The sequence below is a fragment of the Phascolarctos cinereus genome, unplaced genomic scaffold, assembly GCF_003287225.1.
Source record: "Phascolarctos cinereus isolate Bilbo 61053 unplaced genomic scaffold, phaCin_HiC Scaffold_4;HRSCAF=312, whole genome shotgun sequence".
In the NCBI taxonomy this organism is placed as follows: Eukaryota; Metazoa; Chordata; class Mammalia; order Diprotodontia; family Phascolarctidae; genus Phascolarctos; species Phascolarctos cinereus.
The window spans coordinates 306,595,568-306,615,322 of NW_027555847.1; the positions used below are offsets into that span (position 1 = coordinate 306,595,568).

Here is a 19,755-nt window from a genome sequence, read left to right on the forward strand (position 1 = left end):
GAAAAAAGGAAGATAAGACTTTCTAATTCCTAAAATTCTGGCACGTGCCTATTCAACTGCATTCTAGAATTTTACCAGGAATTAAAGTAAAATTCTCCTTTGCATAGTTTGTAGGCTTTGCTATATTCTCTCTCTCTCTCTCTCTCTCTCTCTCTCTCTCTCTCTCTCTCTCTCTCTCTCTCTCCATATATGTGCATATATACATATATGTATATATGTATAATTTTTAAAAATCTTTTTCAACTACATGTAAAAAATGTCAAAAATTAAAAACAATATATTTCTATTTTCCCACCTTCCTTATGACTTCAACCTCTTTGAGAAGGCAAAAAATAATAATTTCTATTACAAATGTGAGGTCATGTAAAACATGTTTCCATATTGGCCATGTTGCAAGAAAAAAAAAACACACAAACAAAACAATAAAAATAAATAAATTTTGAAAAGTATGTTTCAATAGCATTTTTCATCATGAGTCTTTTAGAATTATCTTGAATCATTGTCTTGGTCAGAGTAGCTAAGAATTTCATAGTCTATCACCTTTACAATATTTTTGTTACTATGTACAATGTTCTTTTTATTCTGTTCACTTCACTTTACATGAGTTCATACAAATCTTCCCAGATTGTTCTGAAACCATCTTCGTTCATCATTTCTTATAGCATAATAATATTCTGTCGCAACCATATACCACAACTTGTTCAGTTATTCCCCAGTTGATGGGCATCTTTGCAATTTCTAATTTTTTGCACTGCCAAAAGATGCTATACATTTTTCCTACATATAAATCCTTTTCCTTTTTCTTTGATTTCTTTGAGATACAGACCTAGTATTGGGACTGCTAGATAAAAGGCACAGGTTTGGGGGATTTTTTTTATCCCTTTGGGCATAGTTTCAAATTGTTCTCCAGAATGGTTAGAATAATACATAGTTTCACTAACAATGCATTTTGTTGTTCAGTTGTTTTAGTCATGGCCAGCTCTTTTTGAGCCATTTAAGATTTTCTTGACAAAGATAATGGAGTGGTCTGCCATTTCCTTCTCTACCTCATTTTACAGGTGAGGAACTGAGACAAACATGGTTAAATGACTTGCCCAAGGACACAGAGCTAGTAAGTGTCTGAGGCCAGATTTGAACTCATGAAGACGAATCTTCTTGACTCCAGCCTGCCACTCTCTCTACTGTGCCATCTAACTACCCTCAACAGCATATTACTGTCCCTATTTTTTCATATCACCTTCAGCACTTATCATTTTTCTTTTCCATCATGTTAGCCACTCTGAGAGGTGTGAGGTGATACCTAAGAGTTGTTGCAATTTGTATTTTTCTAAGAAGTAGTGATTTAGAGCTTTTTTTTTCCTGTAACTATTAGTAGTTTTGGGGTTTTTTTTCTGAAAAAAAAGTTCATATCTTTTTACCATTTATCAACTGTAGAATCTCTCATATTTTTATAAATTTGTATCAGTCCTTATATATTGTAGAAAATAAGGATTTAAGGGGCAGCTAGGTGGCATAGTGGATAGAGCATCAGCCCTGGAGTCAGGAGGAACTAAGTTCAAATCCTATCTCAGACCAGATACTTGACACTTACTAGCTGTGTGACCCTGGCCAAGTCACTTAACCCCAATTGCCTTGCCAACGAAAATGAGGATTTTTCAGAAAAACATTGTTGTGAAATTCCCCCCCCCGTTTTCCTTCTAATTTTGGTTTCATTATTTTTATTTATGAAAAATCTTTTTTAATTTCATATAATCAAAATTATCCATTTTATTGCCTATAATTGCCTCTATCTCTTGTTTGGTCATAGACTCTTCCTTTATCCATAGACGTGATAGGTACATTTTTTTCATACTCCATTAACTTACTTATGATATCACCCTTTATGTCTATAGATGTGTATGTATGTATGTATGTATGTGTGTATATATATATATATATATATATATATATATATATATATATATATACACACACATACATACACATCTATTTTAAATGTACCTAGACGAAAACTGGGAAAAAAAATTACAGCAAGTATCTCTGATAAAGGGCTACTTTCTTAAATATATGAGGAACTGATCCACATTTATAAAAATAAAAGTCATTCTCTAGTTGATAAATGCTCAAAGTATATGAAGGGGCAGTTTCTAGTAGAAGAAATTAAAGCTGTTAACATTCACATAAAATGTTGTACAGCACTACTAATTACATAAATATGAATTATTAAAAAAAACTCTGAACTACCTCCTTATACCTATCAGAGTATCTAACATGATAGAAAAGGAGAAATGCTATAGATGTGGAAAAAATGAGACATTAGTGCACTTTATGGAGTTGTGAACTAGTCTAATCATTCTGGAGAACAATTTGGAACTATACTGAAAGTGTTATAAAACTGCATATCCTTTGACTTAACAATAACATGACTATCCCAAAGAGATTTTTTTTTAAAAAGGGGGAAAGGACCTATTTGTACAAAAATATTCATAGCAGCTCTGTGTGTGTGTGTGTGTGTGTGTGTGTGTGTGTGTGTGTGAGAGAGAGAGAGAGAGAGAGAGAGAGAGAGAGACAGAGAGAGAGAGAGACAGAGAGAGAGAGAGAATCGGAAATCAAAGGAATGTTCATCAAGTGGGGAATGTCTGAAGAAGTTGTTGGTATATGCTTGTGATGGAATACCATTGTACAATGAGAAATGATATGTAGGATGGCTTCACAAAAACTTGGGAAGACATGAAGGAGCTCATACAAAGTGAAGTGAGCAAAGCCAGGGAAACATTTTCCATAGTACTGTAAGGATGATCAGCTTTGAAAGGCTTGGCTACTATGATCAAGACAGCTCCAAAGAAATCATAATGAAAAACTCTAACTCCAGAGACAGAACTGACGAACTCTGAAAGCAGACTGAAGCATACTTTTTACTCTTTTTATTTCTTTAATCTTACTTGTGTTTTCTTTTGCAACATAACTAATACAAAAATATTCTCATGACTTCACATGTATAATTGATACATTCCTTCTCAAGAAGAAATGATGTTTGGGATAGAAAAAGAGATTTTGGGATGCAAAATAAAAAAAAAAGATTGTTATTTTGTTTTACAAACACTTGGGAAATATTTAACAAAATAAACTCTAAAATAATTTTAAAAGAGAAAGGCTCTATTGATTCCTATCATTTCTAGTGTTTTTAATAGTAATGTGTATTATATTTTGTCAAAGGCTTTTTCTACATCTAGTGATAATGAGATACATATATATATATACATAATATATATATACACATATGTATATATGCACATATACTGATAATTATCCTAATATTGAGCTGTCCCTATATTCCTGGTATAATCCTACCTGGCTAAAGAGTATGATCTTTTTGACATACTGCTATAATCACCTTGCTAGTATTTTATTAAAATTTTTCACATACATATACATTAGGGAAATTTGTCTATTGGTTTCTGTTTTTGCTTTTCTTCTTTTAGGTATCAGCAATACATTTGTATTATAAAAGGAATTCAGTAAAACTTCTTCTTTGTCCATTTTTCCAAAGAGGTCATACAATATTGGGATCAATTGTTCATTACATTTTTGACAGAATTCACTTATAAATATATCTTGGGATTTTTTCCCTTACCTTACTGATTTCTTGTTCAATTTCTTTTTCTAAGAGAGGGTTACTTAAGTACTCTGTTTCCTCTTCTCTCAATCTGGTCAGTTCATATTTTTTGAAAATATTCATCCATTTCACTTAGATTGTTGGTTTTACTGGCATATAATTGTCCGAAATAGCTCCTAATAATTGCTTTAATTTTATCTTCATTGGTGTTTCTTTAATTAGTCTTTGCTATGTGCTTTATATTTCTCTTTCCTCTTGTATGTCAAATCTTCTATTACATTCCAGTTGTTTTTTGTTCTGTTTTGTTTGTTTTGAACAAAGTCCTGAAAGTCTGACAACTCACTAAATATCCATTTTTTTTTTCATTCAGGATTAAGCTTAGCTTTGCTGGAGATGATATTTTTGACCAGAATCCCAGTTCTTTTGCTGTTTGCTATATTCTGTTCCAAGAACTGTGGTTTTTTATTGTCACTGCTGCTAGGTTTTCTGTTATGTTAATTACGGTACCACCATATTTAAATTGTTTTTTCTTCCTTGTTGCTCATAATATTTTTTCCTTGATCTGGAAGTTTCAGAATTTGCATACAATATTCCTGTGGATTATCCTTGTAAGATCTTTTTCAGGGGGTGATCAGTAGATTTTTTCTGTTTCCACTTTCTCCTCTTCTTTGAATGCTTCAGGAGAATTAAAAAAAAATATTTCTTACATTACTGCATCAAGATTCTTTTTTTAAATCATAACTTTCATGTACTCTGATTATTCTGGTTTTCTCTTCTTGATTTTTTCTCCAGAGCAGTTGTTTTTCTCATGTGATGTTTCATATCATCTTCTATTTTTTATTCTTAATATTTTGTTTTATTTCTTGATCTCTTATAACTTCACTGCCTTCCCTTTCCCCAGTTTGATTTTAAAGGACATTTTCTTCCTTAAGATTCTATATCTTCTTTTCTAATTGGCTGACTTTTTTTTCCTAATCTTATTTTTCTTAAATTGTTCTTTTTTTCTTTTAGTTTTTTCCTCAACCTCATTTAATTTTTACAGTCTTTTTTTTTTTTAAGTTCTTTTTGGGCAGGTGACCATTTGACATTACTCTTTGGAGCAGAAGAGGGTTACTTTACTTCAGCATCCTCTTCTGAAGATGAACCCCTTCTCTATTTGCAAAGTAATTCTCTATGGTTGACTACTTTCTCCTTTGCTGTTCATTTTTACTTGTAGTAGATTAATTAATTAATTTTATTAGTTTATTTTGATTTATCAACAATTGTTTTCATATGCTTTTGAGTTTAAAATTTTTCTCCCCCTTCCTCTCCACCACCCTCCCCAAAATGGAACACAATCTGATATAGGCTATATATATACATTCTTATTAAATATATATTCAGATTAGTGATGTTGTAAGTAAAAATTAGAACCAATAGGAGGAACCACTAGAAAGAGGAAACAAAACTCAACAGAAGAGAAAAAAAATAGCAAATAATATGTTTAAATCTGTATTAAAATTCCACAGTTCTTTCTTTGGGTGTGTATAGCATTTTCCATCACGAGGCCTTTGGAAATGTCTTAGATCCTTGAATTGTTAGGAAGGGTTAACTTTATCAATATTAGTCATCGTACAACGTGGCTGTTATTGTGTACGACATTCTCTTGATTCTGCTCACTCCACCCATCAGACCATACAAGTCTTTCCAGGTTTTTTCTGAAGTCAGCCTGTTCATGATTTCTTACAGTACAATAGTATCCCACTACATTCAGATACCACAGCTTGCTCAGCCATTCCCCAACTGATGGGCATCCTTTCAATTTCCAATTCTTTGCCACCACAAAAAGAGCTGCAATGAATATTTTTGTACCTGTGGGTCCTGTTTACATTTGTATGATCTCTTTGGGATATAGCCCTAGAGGTGCTGTTGCTGGGTCAAAGGGTATGCATATTTATAGCCCTTTGAGCATAGTTCCAAATTGCTTTCCAAAATAGTTGGATCACTTCACAACACCAACAATTCATTAGTGTTCCAGTTTTCCCACATCTTCTCCAACATTTATCAATTTCCTGCTTTGTCATCTTGGCCAATGTGATAGGTGTGAGGTGTTTTGATTTGTAGTTCTCTAATCAATAGTGATTTAGAGCATTTTTTCATATGACAATAGATAGCTTCTGAAAAATGCTTGTTCATATTCTTTGACCATTTATCAATTGGGGAATGACTTGTATTCTTATATGTTTGAATTAATTGTCCATATATTTTAGAAATGAGGCCCTTATCAGAGACACTGTCTGTAAAAATTCTTTCCCAGTTTTCTACATTCTTTCTAGTCTTAGTTGCATTAGCTTTGTTTCTGCAAAAATTTTTCAATTTAATATAATAAAAGTTATCCATTTTGTTTTTCATATTGTTCTCTATCTCCTGTTTGGTCATGAATTATTTTGTTCTCCATAGATCTGATAAGTAAACTATTCCTTGCTCTCCCAGTTTGCTTATAGTATCAGCCTTTATATCTAAATCATGAACCCATTTTTGACTTTATTTTGATATGTGGTGTGAGATTTTGGTCTATGCCTAGTTTCTGCCATACTCTTTTCCTTTTTTTCCCAGCAATTTTTTTTCAAAGAGTGGGTTCTTATCCCAGAAGCTGGGGTCTTTGGGTTTATCAAATAATAGACTGCTATAGTCATTGACTACTGTGTCTTGAATATTTAACCTATTCCACTGATCCACCACTCTATTTATTTAGGCAGTACCAAGCAGTTTTGATAATTGCTGCTTTATAATACAATTGAAGATCTGGAAAGGCTAGGCCACCTTTCCCTGAATTTCTTTTCATTAGTTACCTTGATATTCTGTACTTTTGTTCTTCCAAATGAATCTTGTTATTATTTTTTCTAACTCTATTAAATAATTTTTTGGTAGCTTGATTGGTATTGCCCTGAATAAGTAAATTAGCTTAGGTAGAATTGTCATTTTTAACATATTAGCTCAGCCTACCCATGAGTAATGGATGTTTTTTCAATTATTTAGATCTGACTTTATTTGTATGAAAAGTGTTTTGCAATTGTGTTCATATGGTTTCTGGGTTTGTTTTGGGAGGTAGACTCCTAAATATTTTATAATGTCTACAGTAAGTTCAAGTGGAATTTCTCTTTCTACCTCTTGCTGCTGGGCCTTGTTGGTAATTTGTAGAAATGCTGATGATTTATGTGGGTTTGTTTTGTAGCCTGAAACTTTGCTAAAGTTGTTTATTATTTCAAGTAGCTTTGTACTTGATTCTCTAGGATTCTCTAAGTATATCATCATGTCATCTTCAAAGAGTAATAGTTTTCTTTCTTCTTTGTTTGTTCTAATGCCTTCAATTTCTTTTTCTTCTCTTATTGCTAAAGCTAACATTTCAGTATGATATTGAACAGCAGTGGTGAAAATGAACATCCTTGTTTCACCCATGATCTTATAGGAAATGCTTCTAGATAGTCTCCATTACATATAAGACTTGCTGAAGGTTTTAGTTAGATGCTATTTATGATTTTAAGGAAGACACCATTTAATACTATGCTTTTTAATGTTTTTCATAGGAATGGGTGTTGTGTTTTGTCAAAAGCTTTTTCTGCATGTATTAAGATGATCATGTGGTTTCTGTTAGTTTTGGTGTTGATGTGATCAATTATACTGTTAATTTTCCTAATATTGAACCAGTGCTGCATTCCTGGTATAAATCCCACCTGGTCATAGTATATTATTCTTGTGCTAAGTTGCTGTACTCTATTTACCATTATTTTGTTTAAAACATTTGCACCTGTATTCATTAGGGAAATTGGTCTATAATTTTCTTTCTCTGTTTTGACTCTTCCTGGTTTAGGTATCAGCACCATATTTGTATGATAAAAAGAATTTGGTAAGACTCATTCTTCACCTATTTTTCCAAATAGTCCATATAGTATTGGAATTAATTGTTATTTAAATGTTTCATGGAATTCGCATATAAATCCATCTGACCTTCGAGATGTTTTCATAGGGAGTTCATCAATTGCTTAATCAATTTCTTTTTCTGAGATGGGGTTATTTAAGTATTTTACTTCCTCTTCTGTTAATCTGGGCAATTTACATTTTTGTAAATATGTATCCATTTCACTAAGATTGTCAAATTTGTTGGCATACAATTGGGCAAAATAATTCCTAATTATTGTTTTAATTTCCTCTTCCTTGGTGGTAGATTCACCTTTTTTGCTCTTGATACTAATAATTTCTTTTTTTCTCTCTCTTTTTTAAAATTAAATTAACCAAAGGTTTTTCTATTTTTTTTTAATAAAACCAGCTCTTAATTTTATTTATTAGTTAAATAGTTTTCTTAATTTCAATTTTATTAATTTTCCTTTGGTTTTCAATATTTCTAATTTGGTCTTTCATTGAAGATTTTTTATTTGTTCTTTTTCTAGTATTTTTTTTAAATTTATATACCCAATTCATTGATCTCCTCTTTCTCTATTTTATTTATGTAAACATTTAGAGATATAAAATTTCCCCTAAGAACTGCTTTTCCCTCATCCCATAAGTTTTGGTGTGTTGTCTCATTATTGTCATTCTCTTGAATGAAAGTATTGATTGTTTCTATGATTTGTTGTTTAATCCAATTGTTTTTTGCGATTAGATTAATTACTTTCCCATTATTTTTTAGTCTATCTTTCCATGGCCCTTTATTACGTATAATTTTACTCCATCATGTTCTGAAAGGATGCATTTAATATTTCAGACTTTCTGCATTGGATTGTGAAGTTTTATGACCTAGTACATGGTCAATTTTTGTATATCTGCCATGTGCCCCCTAGAAAAAAAAAGTATATTCTTTTCTAACCCCATTCAGTTTTCTCCAGAGGTCTATCATACCTAACTTTTCTAATGTTGTTTTCATCTCCTTAAATTCTTTCTTGTTTATTTTGTGATTAGATTTATCTAGTTTAGAGAGGGGGAGGTTGGGGTCCCCCCTAGTATAGTTTTGCTGTCTGTTTCTTCCTGTAACTCCCTGAACTTCTCCTGTAAGAATTTGGATGCTATACCATTTGGTGCATATATGTTTAGTAATGATATTACTTAATTGTCCATGGTAACTTTCAGCAGGATGTAGGTTCCTTCCTTGTATCTTTTCATAAGGTCCATTTTTGCTTTTCCTTTGTCTGAGATAAGGATTGCTACCCCTGCTTTTTTTTTTTTACTTCAGTTGAAGCATAATGTATTCTGTTCCAGCCTTTTACCTTTACCCTGTATGTGTCACTTTGTTTTCAAATGTGTTTCCTCTAAACAAAATATGGTAGGATTATAGTTTTTAATCCATTCTGCTATCCACTTCCTTTTTATGTGAGAGTTCATCCCATTCACATTCACATTTATGATTACTATCTGTGTCTTTTTCTCCATTCCTCCCCCCGTTTGTGTTTTTCTTTCTCCTTTCTCTTTTTCCCTCCTCACTAGTGTTTTGCTTTTGACCACCAACTCTCTCAGTTCCCCCACCCTTCTATTTGCCCTTTCCCTTTTCTTCCCCTTTACCCTTACCGCTTCTTCCCTCCCTTCTATCCATATCCCTTTGCTTTCCCTTTTTCACACCTACTGACTATAAGGCAAGTTAGATTTCTATACCTAACATCATGTTATTCCCTTCTTGAGCCAAATCTGATGAAAGTAAGGTTGAAACAATGCTCATCTTCCTCCCTTCTTTCCCTCTTCTGTAATACTTTTTGTGTCTCTTCCTATAATGTAATTTACCATTGTCTGCCTCCTCCTTTCTCAGTACATTTTCTTGGGTCAGACTAATCCACTAACTTGGATCCATTTAACCTACTTGATTAGAATTTTTTTATTTATCATTTCATCAAAGTCAACTTATATCCACCCCCTTTATGTATACTCCTTTAACATGGTGTGGTAGCAATACAATTCTCAAGAGTTGCAAAGGTCTTCTTCCTTTGTAGGGTTGTAAACAGTTTGCCTTTATTAACAACATATTGTGTCTTTTTGTCCCATTTACCTTTTTATATCTCTCTTAAGTCTTGTATTTGAAGATCAAATTTTCTGTTGAGCTGTGGTCTTTTTTATCAGGAAGGTTTGGAAGTTCCCTATTTCACTGAATATCCATCTCCTTCCCTGAAATATCATGCTCGTTTTTGCTGCATAGTTTATCCTTGGCTGAAATCCAAACTCCTTTGCCTTACTATCACATTCCACGCCCTACAGTCTTTTAATATAGAAGCTGCAAGGTCCTGTGTAATCGTGATTGTGATTCCATGATATTTAAATTGTTTCTTTCTGGCTACTTGCAGTATTTTCTCTTTGACCTGGTAATTTTGGAATTTGGCTACTGTATTCTTTGGCACTTTCAATTCAGGATCTCTTTTAGGAGGTGATCGGTTGATTCTTTCTGTGATTATTTTACCTTCTGGTTGTAGGAGCTCAGGGCAGTTTTCCTTGATGATTTCCTGAAAGATAATGTCCAAGCTCTTTTTCTTCATCACGATTTTCAGGTAGACCAATAATTTTTAAGTTGTCTCTCCTGGATCAATTTTCCAGGTCAGCTGTTTTACCAATGAGGTATTTTACCTTTTCATCTATTTTTTTTATTTTTTTTGTTTCTGTTTGACTGATTCTTGATATCTCATAGAGTCATTAGCTTCCATTTGCCTGATTCTAATTTTTAACAAATTATTTTCTTCTATTAGATTTTGTGCCTCCTTCCCCAATTGGCCAATTGTATTTTTAAGGGATTTGTTTTCTTCAGTGTACTTTTTTTTTCCAATTGGCTGATCGTATTTTTTAGGGACTTGTTTTCTTCAGCATACTTTTTTTCCAGAGTGCCAATTGTATTTTTTAAGGACTCTTCTACCTCTCTCATTTGACTTTTAAAATCCTTCTTGAGCTCTTCTAAGAAGGCTTTTGGGCCTTCAGACCAATTCATAGCCCTTTTGAGGTTGCAGATGTGGTTTTGTTGACAATGTTGTCTTCAGAATTTCTGCCTTGATCTTCACTCATCTCATAATAAGAATCTATGGTATGTTTCTTTTTACTAATGGTGTTTCTTTACTCCCTGTTCTTCAAAGAGATTGATCTCTCCTTCTGGGGAGCAGAGGGCACTTGCACAAGCTTCTTGTTTTGGGAGTCTAAGTCTTGGTCAATGGCTTTGTGTGCTGGGGCATCAGACATTGGGAATTGGAGGCTGGAGGGTTCTGGCAGCTTACCTGAAGTTGGACTGGAATCAGCAAGCTGGAACTTTTGGGCAATTCTAGGTTGCCTGCTTTTCCTTTCCTTTTGCTTTCTTCAGCTCCTGGGTTTCAGGAACTCTTCCTAGGGTGCTAAAGTAGGGCTTTCCACTAGTTTGCTGATGTGCCTCTCTGTACTGCTCCCTATCCCCAGGGCAAGAGGGGCCTTTTGTTAATCCCTCAAGCCACCTGGGCTACTGCACTGCTGCTGCCCATCTATCTTCTGGTTCAGCTGTTCCAAGGTTTTTCCTGGAGTGATATTTTCTGGGCTTTCAGAGATTGATAGGGGAGGGTGAAAGTGACTACCTTTTTGCTCCACCATCTTGGCTTCTGTAAGTGGAAGTCCTGTAGTAGCTTAATTTTTGTAATTACCACTTGTCCTGGGGTATGGAGGATGGTGCTTTTGGCCTCAGATCCTCCTTTAATTCTCCTCTCTGGCTTGGAACCCAGACCAAGACCATCAGCCTCCTGTAAATGTCCACAGCCAGCTGTGTCCCTCCCTCATTTCTTCTGCACTGGACATGTGCTCATTCCTTCTTACACCTGTTACTGTCTTCACAGCAAATTTGCTCTGGCATTCCTTCTCAGCAGAGGTTCCCTCAGTCTTCCCTGGCTCACACACTCAACTCCCTCACTGTTCCTGGGTTGAAAGTTCCTGTGGCTGAAGCAGAGTCAGCTTCCCAACACAGCTAACCCCAAGATTTGTCTCTTCTTGTTTAAGCAGTCCTTAGCCTGGAAGTATTTACTCTTAACAGGGGCCAAACCTCATCCTGGGATTTTTCTTCAGATCTTCTCCAATTGCCTTAGAAGGACCCTATTCTGCCCCCACTCTTATCTATTTTTATCAGCTATGTTCAGTCTGAGGCATTATTTTATCTTTTTTTGTAGAGGAAAAAATCTTGAGAGCTTGGATTACCTGCTATACCATCTTCCCAGAATCCTCTCTCCTCATTCTCTTTAATGAAATTGCTGATAACGTCTATTAATTGTTCATTGGTTTAATCATTCTTTAGGATTAGATTACTTAGTTTCTGATTAGCTTTTAATCTATCCTTCCATTAAATGTAATTTTTATTGCATTATGATGTATTCTAATTGCTGCTTCAGTTTTTTGTTTGTTTGTTTTTGTTTTACTTCAAGTGAAACATGATAGATTCTGTTCCAATCCCTCATTTTCTTCTTTCTGTTTTAAGTGTGTTTCTTTTAGATAACATATCATTGGATTTTTATTTCTAATCCATTCTCCTATCCACTTCAGTTTTCTGGATAAGTTCATCCCATTCACATTCACAGTTATGATTACTATTTATTCCCCTCCATCTTTTTTTTTTCTTTTTACCTTTCTCTCTCTCATTTTAATCTGTCCCTCCTCTGAAGTCTGGTTTGTGTCTGACCACTACCTTTTCTTATCTGCCCTCCCTTTCATTATTCTTCCCCCCCTTATTCCATTTCCCTCCTACTTTCCTGTTAGGTAAGATATGCATACATACATGCACACATGCATACATACATACATACACACATACATACATACATGTACACACATATGTACACATACACACATATATTATATAGATGTTTGTATATACATATATGTACATATATATAATTACTAATTGAGTATGCATGCATATTTTCTCTCTTTGAACAAATGTAGATGTTCATGAGGTTCACACATTACTTGTACCCTTACCCCCAACCACCGCCATATTTCCCCTCCACTGTAAAAGTCCTTCCTTCAGGAATATCATCTTCTAAGTCCTTTGGTCTTTTCATGTGGTAGCTGCTAGATGCTGTGTGATCCTGTCTGTGATCTCACAGTTTTTGAACGGTTTCTTACCTGGCTGCTTAAATATTTTCTCTTTGACCTGGGAGATCTTCAATTTGGCCATAATATTCCTGGGAGTTTCCATTTCGGAATCTCTTTCAGGTAGTGATTTGTGGATTTTGAAAACATTTTCTATTTTATCCTCTGTTTCTAGGATATAGGGGCAGTTTTCCATTATAACTTCTCAAAATATGACATCTAGGCTATTTCTTCGATTGTGGTTTTCAGGTAATCCAATAATTCTTAAATCACCTTCTCAAGGCCCCTTCTCCCTTGGTAAAAGAGGACATGAGATCAAACTCAAAGCCACTTAATAGTTATATGACCTTGGTCAAGTCACACACTGTACACCACTTCACACACTTAAGTTCAAATGCATTAGATATAAAATCCCAGAAGCAATCAACACAGAAACATAGTGTTTGATAAACTGAAGGACAGAAAGAGCTGGGATAAAAAAAAACAAAAACATTTAAAAAAACTGCTTGGAAAATTGAAAATAAATCTAGTTGAACAACAGTTTTGACCAATAACTCATTCTATATATTCTAATAAGCTCCAAAATGATACACAAACTAAATATCATGAACTTAGTTAATATCACAAATAAATTAGAGAAGAAAGGTAGGTGCCTCTCACAGATCTGGGTAGTGGAAAGTCCTCAATCAAATAAGGACAAAGGTCCCCAGATGAGACAAAATGGATAATTTTGATTTTATAAATTGAAAATGTTTTATACAAACAAAATCAATGCAATTAGAATTAGAAGGGAAAGAGTGAACTGGTGAAAACATCTGAGCAGCAAGCCTTTCTGATAAAGTTTTTATATCAAAAATTTATAAAACACTTTCCCAATAGAAAAAAAAATGTTTAAAAAACATGAACAGGCATTTCTCAGAAGAGACAATACAAGTGATCAATAGCCATCTGAAAAAAAAAAAGAAACCTCTAAAAAACTTAAAAATATATAGAAATGCAAATTGAAGTGAACAAAAAATAGGCCTGATGAGGAGGGCAGACTTGGAACCAATGTGTTAAATGTTATACATATGTATATACATGTCTGTGTGTGTGTGTATACACACATATACATATATACATACACATATACATATATGCATATATCTTAAATTGTAAGTTAATAGAAATGCACAGTTTCTTATATAGTCCTCTTTTTTCTCTTCTTTGTAGATGGAAATGTTTATATTCATTGATGTCTTTTTTAAACAAGTTGTAAATCTTTATTTTTAGACACTGAAGTCATATACATATTCTGTGCATATGCACATCTATCTTGGAGAAACATGATGATAAGGGAAGTTTAGTGAAAAATAATTTTCTATTCCAAATTTGCAATTTCCCTAAGTATGAGTCTTCTTACAGCTTAGTAAGCTTCAGCAATAAAGTGTCACCATGCAGGTTAAGCATACCAAGATAACCGTAAAGGGAACCAAGTGAATGTCTCTATTTGTTAAGCCACTGGTTTCAAAATTGGAAAATTTTACACCTAAAGACCAAAATATTTCATGTAAAGACCTAATGCTCTACTAAAGCAATGCTTTACCCTTCCAAAAAGATACCATTTTCAACAATAACTCACATATCTGAAAGATTAAGAGAAAAAAGGGTGAAGGTAAACAACAGAAGCTTTTCTGCCACCTTGAGAAAAGCCCCACATGCAGACCTTCTAAACGGGTTAGCAGCATTAACAAGTGTAAAAATTTGGCAGCCCCTTTCCTCCATCCGTAAATATTAAACTGGGAAGCTAGACTTTAATAGTAGCAAACATACTTTGTATGTGTCCAGCTTTATTCTGTCAAGTTAATAAATTACTTCACAAAGGCTGATGAACACATATCACTGTCAGAGCATACTCATGCATGGAGAAGTTCCAGTTAAAGCAGCAAGTCCTGACATGAGTCATAGATGCTAGAAGCAATCATAGACTGAATTTCCATCTCTGATAGAACATTTTGTCAGTTTGAATATTTGATATAGTCAATACAAATACAGCTTTCTTCACAGACTTTTGAACAATGTTTTTAGTCTGTAAGCATGCCTCCAACTCATTGACAATTTTCTTAGCTTCATTCGCATATTAGTGGCCACTGACTTTTTTTTCACGTTTGCAATGGGGACATTAGTACTTTGAGTGAGGCTATAAAATTTTACTGTTGGCAGAGAATTGGAAGAACTAATTGTGTTTCATTCCCCGAAACTACATCACTTTCATGTAGGAGATCATCTTGTTTCAATACTGCATGAAATGGCTAGTATTGGTATGCTTTTTCATTAGTTGAAATTGTTTACAAAGAATCTCTTTAGTCTAGTTTCCTGCATCTGAATCTCCCATTCTATTAACACTATAGCAGTCTCCAGGTAAGTAATTTTCTCTTCATCATAGTAACAGACATAGGAAGATTCTCTGGGATTGACAGCAGTAGTTGCATAAACATTGATATCTTCAGGCAAGTGGTGCATCATTAAGCCAGATTCACCTGTTTCAATACTAAACATGATCTTTTGGTAGTTTTTATGTTGGTGCATATAATGGATAGTCTTATTCAAATACTTTACATGAACTTCATCACCTAGGAAAACCAAGAGTCCAAGGAGCTGCATGATCAGTGAAGTAAACAAACACATGATACTTAGAACCACTGCCAAAAGAAATCAGCCTTTCTCAATAGGTTATTGTGACCCACAGTTTAAGAAGTGCTGAAGGGGTTGCGAGAATAATTTAGAAGCCCTGGGTTACAGCACTAATTTACAACATTGTGAAATGCTTGTCATCTCAATTTTAGTTACTTTACAGAAAAACAGCTAAAGTGTAGAGCTGGTCAAGATGTTCATTCAGAATAGAACACAATACACAGGGTCAACAGCCACAATAAACCACGCCCACCTCAGTTTCTTCCTTCATGCAGATGCTATCCAGAAATGACAAAGCAGTTTCCTTCTAATTCAAAGTTTTGGAAAAAGGGTGTAGGATTGAAATAAATTATGGGAAGGTCACAGTGTACTCTAGAACTTCATTTATGAAACATTTAGTAAAATGGTTATGAATGGACTAATTACAAGTATGCCAGGCACTGGGGAATGCAAATCTAGTCCAGTTCTTTTCTGTTAAAGCCAAGTAAGTGGGCAGAGTTGAGACTAGAAGCCTAATACCTTGACTCTATTGAACTATTTTCCCAATACATTTACACCATGGCCAAGGAGTGAGGAAGAGATCTTATAGCTTTTCTCTAATGAGTCATATGTCCCCATTGGTTCCCCTGGGCACACAGTGAAATGTAGGGTTTGTCAAGTCCCATCAGACACATGTGATCATACTATGACACCCTTGGGGATGCAGACATACTATATGTCAGAGTTATTGGCAATTCTTGGGCAATGGGTCTTTAGGGTATTACTATGAATCAGAAGCACATGAGTCATAGTACTAACTTTGGGTTTAGCTGTGTCTACATCTCCAACTCTATAACATAGATGTACTGTATTATGCCATTACAAAATAATGCACTTCATGTAAATTATGAAACACCATAAAAATAATGAACACCACATATAACAGAGTACATTTTCTGACTTGCAGTCAGTCAGGGCAGCACTTAAAAGATGCTTTCCCCATAAGATTAAGGATAAATTTGTGTTTATTCTACACTATACCTTCACTTAATGTACAATCTCAGCTTTGGTGCCATTTAGAACAGTGCAAATCTAATTAGGCCATGGGAAAGGGGAAAATCAACCTTACTTTTGGTATGTCGTAATATAAATTAAGGTAAACTGAGTCAATAAAGTTTTGAGCATGTTCATTTTATAAACAAGGCTGCATTTGCCAATGAAAGTAGTTAATAGACCCTCAGTAGCCAAAGACCCATTGATGCCTGTTGGGCTCACAATTTTAAAAAATTATAATGGAAGGGAGTGAAGCAGAGAAGAAGGTTTTATAGCAATGCTAATGCCATTGAGGATGTTGGGGGTCACGTGGAACTTAGTGGATGATTAGAAGAAGGGCAGAAAATTGGTATAATCAAAGAATAGCACAGACTTCCTGAAAGGAAAAAGGAGAGGACCTCTCTGAGTTGTGTAGCAATACCAGTCTGAAAAGAGTATGCCAATCAGTACTCCTGTCCCTAAAAATCAGAAGTACTTGGAGGAGCATCTTGCAAGGAAGATAATTATAAGGGATGTGATATCTTTAATGGGAAGTCTGGCCCCAGTTAAAGCCAACAGAAGGCAGGAATGAAAAAAAAAATAATACAGAAGTTTGTTGAGAAAGAAAGGGAATGACTCTCACGTGTGTGGAAATTTCTTGCTCAAACAAGGATAGAGGTGACCATAGGAGACAAAATGGACAATATTTTCCACACGAGGGTTTCTGAAACCCAAAACAATTTCATCACCAGGTAGCTAGATTACTGGTAATGTACTTTTTATAATTAACTAGATTGGTATGTAGACAACAGACTCCATCTGTTACTAAGGCTACACTCAAAGACTTTCCAACATAAATGAACCTGCCAGACTCTGTGTTCCACCAGCATATTCTCCAAAAGCCCAGTCTTATTTCCCCTATCATGATGATATAATGACAAAGCAGGGCTTTGTAGGGAAGAAAGAAAAGATGGACTGGCCACATGGGCTATACCATATTTCCATATTGGAAGTCCAGTCTATTCCATGGTAGAGCAGAATAGTATGTTTTTACATGCTGAGGAAGGCTATAAATGAGTGACTTTGATCTGGCTTATTGAAAATGATTTTGGGGAAGTTGGCTTGGATGCTTTCTAAATTTCTGACAAATTTAATTATTCTAAAATGTTAAATCAGCTGCTCTACTGTTGTAGTACAATGACAATGCTTTAAAAAAAGATAGAATGAAAGGGAGAGACAGAGAAAGAAAGAGAGAGAGAAGAGAGAGAGAGGAGAGAGAGAGAGAGAGAGAGAGAGAGAGAGAGAGAGAGAGAGAGAGAGAAGAGAATGAAAGAAAGAACCCACTCCTCAGGCTTTAATGTATTCAACACAAAGAATGTTAATAGACAGATCTGTGTGGGAACTGTTCTATAATTTGTTATCACATATTGATTTTTTTTTAGTCAGATTATTGCCTGCCAACTATAAAGTGAAAATTATTTGATACAAATTTCAGAATTCATTTTGTCTCTCTTCCTCCCCTCCTCCCTTAATGTAATATAGTAGAAATTGTATAAAATTTGGAGTCCAAAGATTTGGGTTGAGATCCTGACTGTTAATTATTATATATGTGATCTTTGGGAGGTTGTTTTCCCTCTCTGTGCCTCAAATTCCTGATCTGTAAAATAAGAAGTTTAAACTGTATGATATCTATGGTCTTTTCTAATTATATATTCTTAAAACCCTATTCTATTTAAAATATTTATTTATGTCTGAGGCTATTTCCCGAACAAAAGTCTCCTCATGAGTTTTTGATGGGCCTTCTGCTTTATAACTTTTCTAAACAAAAGAGAAGACCAAAAAAAAAAAAAAGAAAATGAAGAGTACTGATGGTATAAATGTCTCTTCTTAAAAATAGTAATTAGGGCTTCTGCTTATGGGAGCCAAGATGGTGGAGTGAAAAAATAGTAGCTCTTACTCTCCCCTGTCAACTTCTGAAAACCTAGAAAATATCACCCCAGAAAAAAAAAACCCTGGAACACCTGAACTAGAAAGAGACAGGGAGCACAGTGCAGCAGCCCAGCAAACGGGTCTCCCAGTGCCTCAGCAAAAATAAGGGAGGCAGAACTACAAGGGGCCAGGCAGAAGTACCCTGGGCATTCATCTGAAAGGAGGTGAAGAAAACAAGCTAAAGGCTTCCTAAAGCCCGCCTTGCTGATTCCAACCCAACACAGGTGAGCTGTAGAGCCCTGAAGCCTCCAATTGTGAAGAAATCCTGAAGCCCAGGTGGTAAGCAGGCAAACACCAACACCTGGACCTCAAGTGCCTCAGTGAGGGTGGGGGAACCGATGGAAACCAGCTCAGAAAACCACCAGGTCTCGGCATCCACCAAAGGAATCTCCCAGTGCATTAGCAGAAAGAGGGAGACAACACTGCAGGGGCCCCAGGCAGATAAACCCTGCAGCACCATCTAAAAGGAGCTGAAGAAAGCTAAAGGAAAGGAAAAGCAGGCAACCTAGAATTGCCTGAAAGTTCCAGCCTTGCTGATTCCACCCCAAACCTACAGCCTCCAATTGCCAGCATAAGAGGCCCCAGTGCACAAGCCAGTGACCAAGATCTAGGCTCCCAATACAAGAAGCTTGGGTCAGTACCCTCTGTTTCCCAGCAGGAGAGCTCAATCTCTTTAAAGGCCAGGGAATAAAGAAACACCATGAGTAAAAAGAAATACCATAGATTCATATTATGAGAAGAGTGAAGATCAAGACAGAAATTCTGAAGAGGACAACATTGTCAACAAACCCACATCTGCAACAACAAAAGGGAATATGAACTGGTCTGAAGCCCAAAAAGCCTTCTTAGAAGAGCTCAAGAAGGATTTTAATAGTCAAATGAGAGAGGTAAAGAGTCCTTCAAAAATACAATTGGCCAATTGGAAAAAAAATACACTGAAGAAAACAAGTCCCTAAAAAACACAATTGGCCAATTGAAGAAGGAAGGACAAAAACTAACAGAAGAGTACACTGAAGAAAACAAGTCCCTAAAAAACACAATTGGCCATTGAAGAAGGAAGTACAAAAACTAACAGAAGAGTATACTGAAGGAAACAAGTCCCTAAAAAACACAATTGGCCAGTTGAAGAAGGAAGTACAAAAACTAACAGAAGAAAACAATCTGTTAAAAACTAGAATTGGACAAATGGAAACTAATGTCTCTATGAGAGAGCAAGAATCAGTCAAACAGAAACAAAAAAATGAAAAAATAGATGAAAATGTAAAATACCTCATCAGTAAAACAACCGACCTGGAAAATCGACTCAGGAGAGACAATTTAAAAATTATTGGACTACCTGAAAATCATGATGAAAAAAAGAGCCTGGACAGTATCTTTCAGGAAATCATAAAGGAAAACTGCCCAGAAGTCCTAGAACCAGAAGG

General features: G+C 35.0%; 1 pseudogene; it reads right to left on the minus strand.

Moving 5' to 3' along the window:
• Nucleotides 1-14,698: 14,698 nt before the first annotated feature.
• LOC110221950 (legumain-like) overlaps nucleotides 14,699-19,755 on the minus strand; it is a 44,297-nt pseudogene continuing 39,240 nt past the window's right edge.